We start from the raw sequence: 8,266 nt of genomic DNA on the forward strand, positions 1-8,266 counted from the left end.
TCATAACAATAAAGCAATATAGCAAGGATAACACAAAATAAGTACACAGAGCACTATCATCATTCCCCCCACCCCGAACAATTGGGGCTCAGAATCTTGGGGTAAGGGGTGAAGGTCTCATTTTCCATAGCTTCTTCATGCTGAAATTGGACGTAGAGCTGTGCCTGCCCCAAAGAGTCCCATTCCAGAGGTCAATTCTTTCATCGAGCTGGCAGGAATTCCAAGAACTACATGCTTAGGCAGTCACCAGAAAGTGCAGGGTACTTAAGCCTAAAGGAGACAGAACTAGCAACAAAGTTAACCAAAACAAAGAACAAAAAGAGTAGGCAAGTATAGGCTATTATCCTTCAAGTAAAATCATCTCAAAGAACAACAACAAAAAAAAAAGTAGGCAAGTATGGGCTATTATCCTTCAAATAAAATCATCTCCAGTTTGGTTGAGATTTCAGTTATGCAAAGATCCAATATCAGAGCCAAACTCAGGTGGGAAATGTTTCTTTTCAAAAGGAACACAATGAGGAAGCCAAGAGGATCCCACCCTAGGTGGAGACTAGGATTGTCCTCCCAGCCTTTCCCCAGATGTACAAGCTTTCCTCCGTGAATCACTCGAGGTCACCTTCCCTCCGAGTATGACTTCATCTGGCTTCTGTTTTACCCATACCTTAGCTCCCAAGTTTATTCTATCAATGGAGCAAGACCCTTTTGCTCCTGTTTCAAAACTCCATGTGCAATATAATCTCAAGAAATTGGCCTTTTCAGCACAGTCCTCCAGGGCCAGGCTTATCAGCTTAAGCCCTGGGAGGAAGGGATTATCTCCTGCTCTGAGCCCCTGGGAAACCTTGCCCAGCACTTCCACCCACCTGTTTTCCTTCAGGCCTTCCTTGTTCCTAAGGCTCCAAAGTACAAAGAGCAGTTCAAAAACAGGGAAACATTCAACCAACCCAGCACCCCAAAACGCCATGCTCTCCTGTTAAAGGCAGAATCCCTTCCTTGTCACCAAATGTTTTAACAACCCAGCTAGCAGCTTCTGTGGGGGCGTAAGATCCCCCACAGCCAGCACCCAGGAGGCTGCCGGGACGCCAGGAAAGCACAGGTTCTTTTTATCTGCTTAAACAAGGAAAGCATGGTGAAGGGGTTGACCAGCTTACTTTAATCCAGCATTCAGTTAGCACACAGACAACATTCATTTAGTTCAGGGGAAAAAACGCCAGCATTCAGTTAGTTCAGGGGAGCAGACAGGCAAGCATCAACAGACAGGCCAAATATAGATTACAGTCAGCTAGTTCAGGGGAACAAACAGCCAGCACCCTGAAGTTCAGAACATTCATTTAGTTCGGGGGGAAAAGAAACCAGCACCCCGAACCTCAAAACCAAAATACAAACAAATTACAAATATCAACAGACAGACCCAATACAATTCATAGTTATCAACATCTGGGCTCGGCCCGAGAGCAAGGGCTGGCCCAGAGTCACGCTCCCCGCTGCTCCCACACCAACCGCAAAAGGAAAGAGAGATCTTCAAGCTGTCCTCTCCCCTCTTATAGAGTTCTTGACATCATCAAACGCCACCTGAATGACCAGGGCTGATTGGTTCTTGAGTTGGCCTCTCCCCCTAGCGTAGACCAGGTTAACACCCAATAGGGCATGGCTCTGGAGTCAACACCTCCCCTCAGCCAGGCCCATGACTCATCACACAGGAAGTTCTCTGCTTCCAGGTATGGCCCAGTGAGGCTCAATGAGATAAACTGAGTCACTCAAAGAAAACAAGGGCCACTCTGGCTACACCAATTCAGTAGAGGCCAGTTTCAAAAAATTATTTCCATTTTTCTCTTTAAGTTTCAAATCCCTGAAAATACAAAGGTTCTAAGATTTCTTCAGGGTGGTGATTCACTCCATGAGTGCAGTTCTCCATCTATCACAGCGGGGGATAAAAAAGCCCACTAGAATTGCTAAAAAGTTTAGGTGACTTGCCCAGGGTCACACAAGCAGTCAGTGTCAGAGGTGGAATTCCTGACTCTGGGACCAGGCCTCTATCCAATGTTCCACCCTGCCTCTAAAGTTTAACACAAAACCAATTTCACTTGAGTACGCTTATTTGTTCTGAGAGGGGATTCTAATGGGAGTGACAAAGAAAGTGGAAAGTAATGGTGATGTGAAAAGAAAAAAAGAAAAATACCAGCCATAAACAAAGCATTTTTAAAGAAAAAATATTACTGCCTTGGGATTGGGGTGGGGGATATGTGAAAGAGAGTGGGCTCAGCAACTTTGTAGGTCAAAGTTATAGGGCTGATCAGTAGGAGGATTTGGTTCCTGAGGAGCTGCTGCACATCTGGCCTAGGTGTGATGGGGACTGGGAGGGGAGGAGGAAGGGAACAGGCATTTATTAAGTGCCTACTGTGTGCCAGGAACTGTGCTAAACTGTGGGGATACAAAAGCAGGCAAAAGACAGTCCATGCCCTCATGGAACTTATAATCAACAAGCATTTATTAAGTGCCCACTATTTATTAAGCTACTTTACTATGGGGCAGCTTGTGGATAAAGCACTGGGCCTAGGGTCAGGAAGACCAGAGTCCAAATTCCATCTCAGACACTACCTGTGTGACCCTGAGCAAGTCACTTAACCTTGTTTGCCTCAGTTTCCTTATATGGAAAATGAGCTGGAGAAGGAAATGGCAAACCATTCCAGTATCTTTGCCGAGAAAACCCCAAAAAAGAATCATGAAGAGTCAGATACAACTGAATAACGATAAACCCAGCTAGAAGGGAGGAGACAAGTCTGGAGAAGGGCCTAGAAGGAGAGGGATGGTCAAGTGGACTTCAGGCAGGGCTCAGTTCAGGTTCCAAATGTGAAGCTACAAAAAGCTGAGAAAATGTCGTACATCCTTTTTAGCTTTTACAGCTCTTGGGAATTAATTGGCCATCAGCAGCTACAGCTGGGAAGATTTCTACACTTCCCCAGTGAAGATGAGAAAGCTCTGACTGGGGAGAAATCAGTGCCCATTTCATCTGGCCCTACCCTTCTCAGGTACCCTAAAATGACTAACCTGGTTAACCTCCACAGCTACCCTGGTGAATAATGTGATTTCACTGGAAGTGTGAAAGTTTCCCTAATGATCACGCCTCCCTATCTGGTTAGGATGCCTGGAATTCCTTTCATAATCGAAAAGGCCTTTCAACAATTAGGGACAAAAGTCTGTTGGAGGCAGCCCACACATTGAAACTCAGTCCTATTGAGATGTAATTATTCAGAAAATGAAGCATAGATGATGAGGCCACTAGGTGGCGCAGTGGATAGAGTGTTGGGACTAGAGGGTTAGATTTCAAATCCCATCTCAGACACTTACTAGCTGTGTGACCCCGGGCAAGTCACTTAACCCTGTTTGCCTCAGTTTCCTCATCTGTCAAATGAGCTGGAGAAGGAAATGGCAAATCACCCTGGTATCTTTGCTAAGAAAACCCCAAACGGGGTTTTGACTGAAGGAGCCTAGATAACAGATATCCAAAGCCTTCCAATCTTGAGAGATAGGGTTAAGATAGTGATCATAAATTTGGCCATCTAGTTGTACTACTTCATTTGGAAACTGAAGCCTAGAGGGACTTAAATGACTTACCCAAAGTCATATCAATGGTAAACGGTAGAACTGGAATTTGAACCCAGGACTTCTGACTCTTAATCTAGCCTTCTTTTCATGTTGTTTTACATAATCCCCTCAATTTTTTTGTCAGCTTAAATTGAATTTCACCAATGAACTTTCATGTTCTCTTATCAAAAACATAAAACCATAAAGGTGCAAATGCCCCAAAAATTTTTTAGGCAAACCAAAAGCTGTTGTCCCTTGTACAGAATACTTCATCTCCTGACTGTAGGTATGTTCACTGGCTGGCCTCCATGTCCGTCCCCATCATTCCTCTCCATCTCCTTATTTTTCTTCAAGTCCTAGTTAAAATCCTGGGTTCTCCAAGAACTTTTCCTGGTCCCCCTTAATGCTACTGCTTTCTTTCTGTAGATTATTTCCAATTTATCTTGCTTACATCTAGTTTGAACAGTTTGCATGGTGCTGCTTCGGATATGACTGCCTTCAGCGTAAGGGCTGGGTTTTCTGCTTTGATTTGTATCCCCAGAGCTTAGCACAGTGTCTGGCACGTAGCAGGTGCTTAGTAAGTTCTTGCTGACTGTGTGATTTTAGTTTCTAGGGCAGGCACTTTTAACTTGGGGCCCAAGATCACACAGGTGGTATAAGACAAAGCCAGGACTCGAGCCCAGGTCCTCCGACCTCCAGGTCTAGCCCTCTTTCCACTGTACCTTGCTCCCTCCCTAGCAGTGTGAGGACCCTGGATTCTGGAATTACAGAATCTCAGAGTGGGAAGGGACCTGGTAAGGACCCTAGTCCAGCCTGTACCTGAAGAGTTCTGACCTGTCCTTTATGGTCTTCCTGAAGGCTACCATAAAGCTCTCCCTAACCAGTCCAGACATGACATTCTCCAAAATCCAACACTGCCACTTATGTGAGGTGCCATGCCGGCTGGTATATTCACAGTTGTCTATGGAACCGAGGACCATGTGGACACTTCTTCTATAGCCCCCAAAGTGTACATTAACGGGCACCCAGTAGATGTCCAAAAAAATATTCCATTGATTCCATTCATCACCATCATCCCATGTAACTTCCAGTCCCTCTCACTTGAGGAAGAGGTACACTAAGAGAAGACAAAAAAGGGGCTGAGGAGACCAAAGGAAAACATCTCAGATCTTACAACTCGGATATGGACTAGCCCTGTTCACTGAGAGATATATAAGATAATAAAAACTAACATTTCTGTAGTGCCTACTATGTACCATGGGGCAGCTAGGTGGCACAGCAGATATGGAGTGTCAGACCTGAAGATCTTCCCGAGTTCAAATCTAGCCTCAGATACTAGCTGTATGACCCTGGGCAAGTCACTTAACCATTTTTGCCTCAGTTTCCTCATCTGTCAAATGAGCTGGAGAAGGAAATAGCGAACCACTGGCATCTTTGCCAAGAAACCCTAAATGGGGTCACAAAGAGTCAGACACGACTAAAACTACTAAACAACATGTACCAGGCGCTATGCCAACCACTTTACAAATATTATCTCACTTGGTCCCTACAACAATCCATTTTCCAGGTGAGGAAACTGAAGCAAACAGACTTTAAGTCACTTGCCCAGGGCCATACTGCTAAGAGTCTGAGGCTGGATTTGAACTCAGGCCCAGCTCTCTAACCACTGTACCATGTAGCTAGAAGGGATCTCCAAGGCCATTTAGTCCAACTCTTATTTTACAAATGAGGAAACTGAGGCCCAGAAGGGTTAAATGATTTGAGCAGGGTCCTACGGGTGATAAATGGGATTTGAACCCTCTGACTACAGATCCAATGAGCTTTTCCACTGTATTATTTGTCATCTCGTAGGAAACAGCCTAGCAGGCATGGGACTGCTGGAACTTTTCATGTATTACTTAAAAACTCTAACACAAAATGGGGAAGCACAGCTTGGTGATTTTGGGTGCCAATGCGTTTTTGTCATATCAAAAAGTGGTAAAAAAAATCTCCAACTCTCACTCTTTGCTGTCGAAGACTTGAGCATCTAGTTCACGATCACTGACGAGGAAGAGACCTTTGAAGTCATTTGGTCCAAGCCTCTCATTTTGCAGATGAGGAAACGGAGTCCCCAGAGAGATTTAAGTGACCCAAAATCACACTGATAAATCGGTGGCAGAACTGGAATTTGAACCCAGGACTTCTGACTCCTAATTCAGCACGCTTTTCACTCGACCATAGTACTTCTTTGCTAACATGCTGTTTATATAATTCCTCCCTAACTTTTATCAACTTAAATTGAATTTTGCCGAACAACATTGAATGTTCTCTTGCCAAAAATATAAAGATGCAGATTTGCAGCAATTTTGGGGGTATAATTTATTTATTTTCAGTTTTCAACATTCACTTCCACAAGATTTTGAATTCCAAATTTTCTCCCCATCTCTCCCCTTCCCCCACCCCAGGAAAGCATGCACCCCAACCACCCCTTTCCCCCATCTGCCCACTCTTTTACCATCCCCTCTCCCGTTCCTCTCCCCTCTATTTTCCTGTAGGGCAAGAGATTTCTATTGCAGCATTTTTTTTACACAAACCAAAACTGCTTTAGGTTCTAGATCATTGGTTTTTAAGCTGGCATCCACGGACCCCCGCAAAGGGTTTGTAGATAGAATTTAGGAGGGGGTTCATGAACCTGGATGGGAAAAATTACACCTTTATGTTCACTTTTAACTGAAATTCAACATTCCTTCAATTATGAATTTTTTAAAAATCATTCTGAGATGGAATCTGCTGGCTTCACAAGACACCAAAGGTGTCCAAGGCACAATAAAAGCTTAAGATTCCGTTTTGGAGAATCACAGGGTTTAGAGATGGAGGCTCAGTATAATGCCTGGCACACAGCAGGGACTTTAAAAGAGCTTGTTCACCTGCCTTGACTCCAAAGAGGCCTTAGTGATCACCTTGCTCAATTCCCTGATTTTACTGAGGAGGAAAATGAGGTTCAGTAACCCAGGGTCAAGTTATCAGAACTAGGTAGTGCTGGTTCCAAGACCTGATCTCTTTCAGTTATATGCTACACTTAACCACTGACAGAATGCCTACCTAATGTCTTATAATCAGTTGTGCTCCTTGAGGTAAAAAAATACAGTTTACATGAAAATTTTACAATTGGGGACGGGGCGGGGGTGTTGTTTAGTCATTTCAGTCATGATCGATTCTTCATGACCGTATTTTTTCTTGGCAAAGATGACAGAGTGGTTTGCCATTTCCTTCTCTAGCTCATTTTGCAGATGAGGAAACTGAGGCAAACAGGGTTAAGTGACTTGTCCAGGATCACACAGCTAGTCACTCAGGAGGTCTTCCTGACTTCAGGCCCAGGGCTCTATCCGCTGGTAGGTCTATGCAATGCACAACAGAATCAAAGGCCTTTCCAAAGTCAAAAGACACGACATCAACACTAAAATGAACAGACAAGCTTTTCTTCTTTTGCAAGGGGACTTGCTTAGAACCAAAGCATATCAGAGATGTCAAGGATCTTAAAGGTGTCCTAGCCCCAGCCCCTTTGTTTTACAGAATAGGAAATCAAACTGAGAGAGGAAACATGACTGCCCCAAGGTCACACAGCTGGTTAGTAGCAAAGCCAAGAGTAGGCCCAAGCTCTCCTGACCTGACCTGACTTACAAAGCAGCATTTGACTTTTATTTATTTTTGGTTTACAACATTCAGTTCCACAAGCTTTTCAGTTCTAAATTTTCTCCCCCCTTCCTCCCCCTCTCTCCTCCCGAAGATGGTGTGCAATCTCATATAGGCTCTACATATACATTCATATTAAACATATTTTCACATTAATCATGTATAAAGAAGAATTATAACCAATGGAAAGAAACACGAGAAAGAAGAAACAGAACACAAATAGTGTGCTTCGATCGGCTTTCAGACTCCGTAATTCTCTCTCTGGATGTGGACAGCATTTCCCATCACGAGCCTTTTGAAGTTGTCTTAGAACCTTGCACTGCTGAGAAGAGCCAAGTCTGTCAAAGTTAAGTCTTCACACAACGTGGCTGTTACCGTTCTGCTCCCCTCACTCAGCATCAGTTCATAGAAGTCTTTCCAGGTTTTTCTTATAGCACAATAGTATTCTCTAACCTTGCTATATAAGGTGACCCTTATTTCCCACAATAAAGTAGAAACTCATCACTGATTCCCAGAAAAGTGGTTTCTGAAGAAATGGAGAAACTTTTGGCCTAAACATCCAGCACGGCCTGATCGAGAGAACACTGGATTTGAAGTCTGGGGGTTTAATGTCTGTCTCTGGCACTTACTAGCTCTGTGACGCTAGGCTGGTTACTCAGGCCCTTCTCAGACTCATTTTTCTCCTCTGTAAATGGAAAGGATGATATCCCCCCTCACAGGAGGATAAAATGTTATAGTGTATGTGGTGGTGGTGTTCAGTCTTTTCAGTTGTGTCTGATCCTTCCTGACCCCATTTGGGGTTTTCCTGGCAAAGATACTAGAGTGGTTTTCCAATTCCTTCTCCAGCTCATTTGATAGATGAGAAAATTGAGGCAAAGAGGGTTAAGTGACTTGCCCAGGGTCACACAGCCAATAAGTGTCCGAGGCCAGATTTGAACTTAGGAAGATGAATGTTCCTGTCTTCAGGCCCAGCGCTCTATCCACTTCATCTCCTAGATGCCCATTATTGTAT

This window comes from Trichosurus vulpecula, chromosome 7 (assembly GCF_011100635.1).
Source record: "Trichosurus vulpecula isolate mTriVul1 chromosome 7, mTriVul1.pri, whole genome shotgun sequence".
Classification (NCBI taxonomy): domain Eukaryota; kingdom Metazoa; phylum Chordata; class Mammalia; order Diprotodontia; family Phalangeridae; genus Trichosurus; species Trichosurus vulpecula.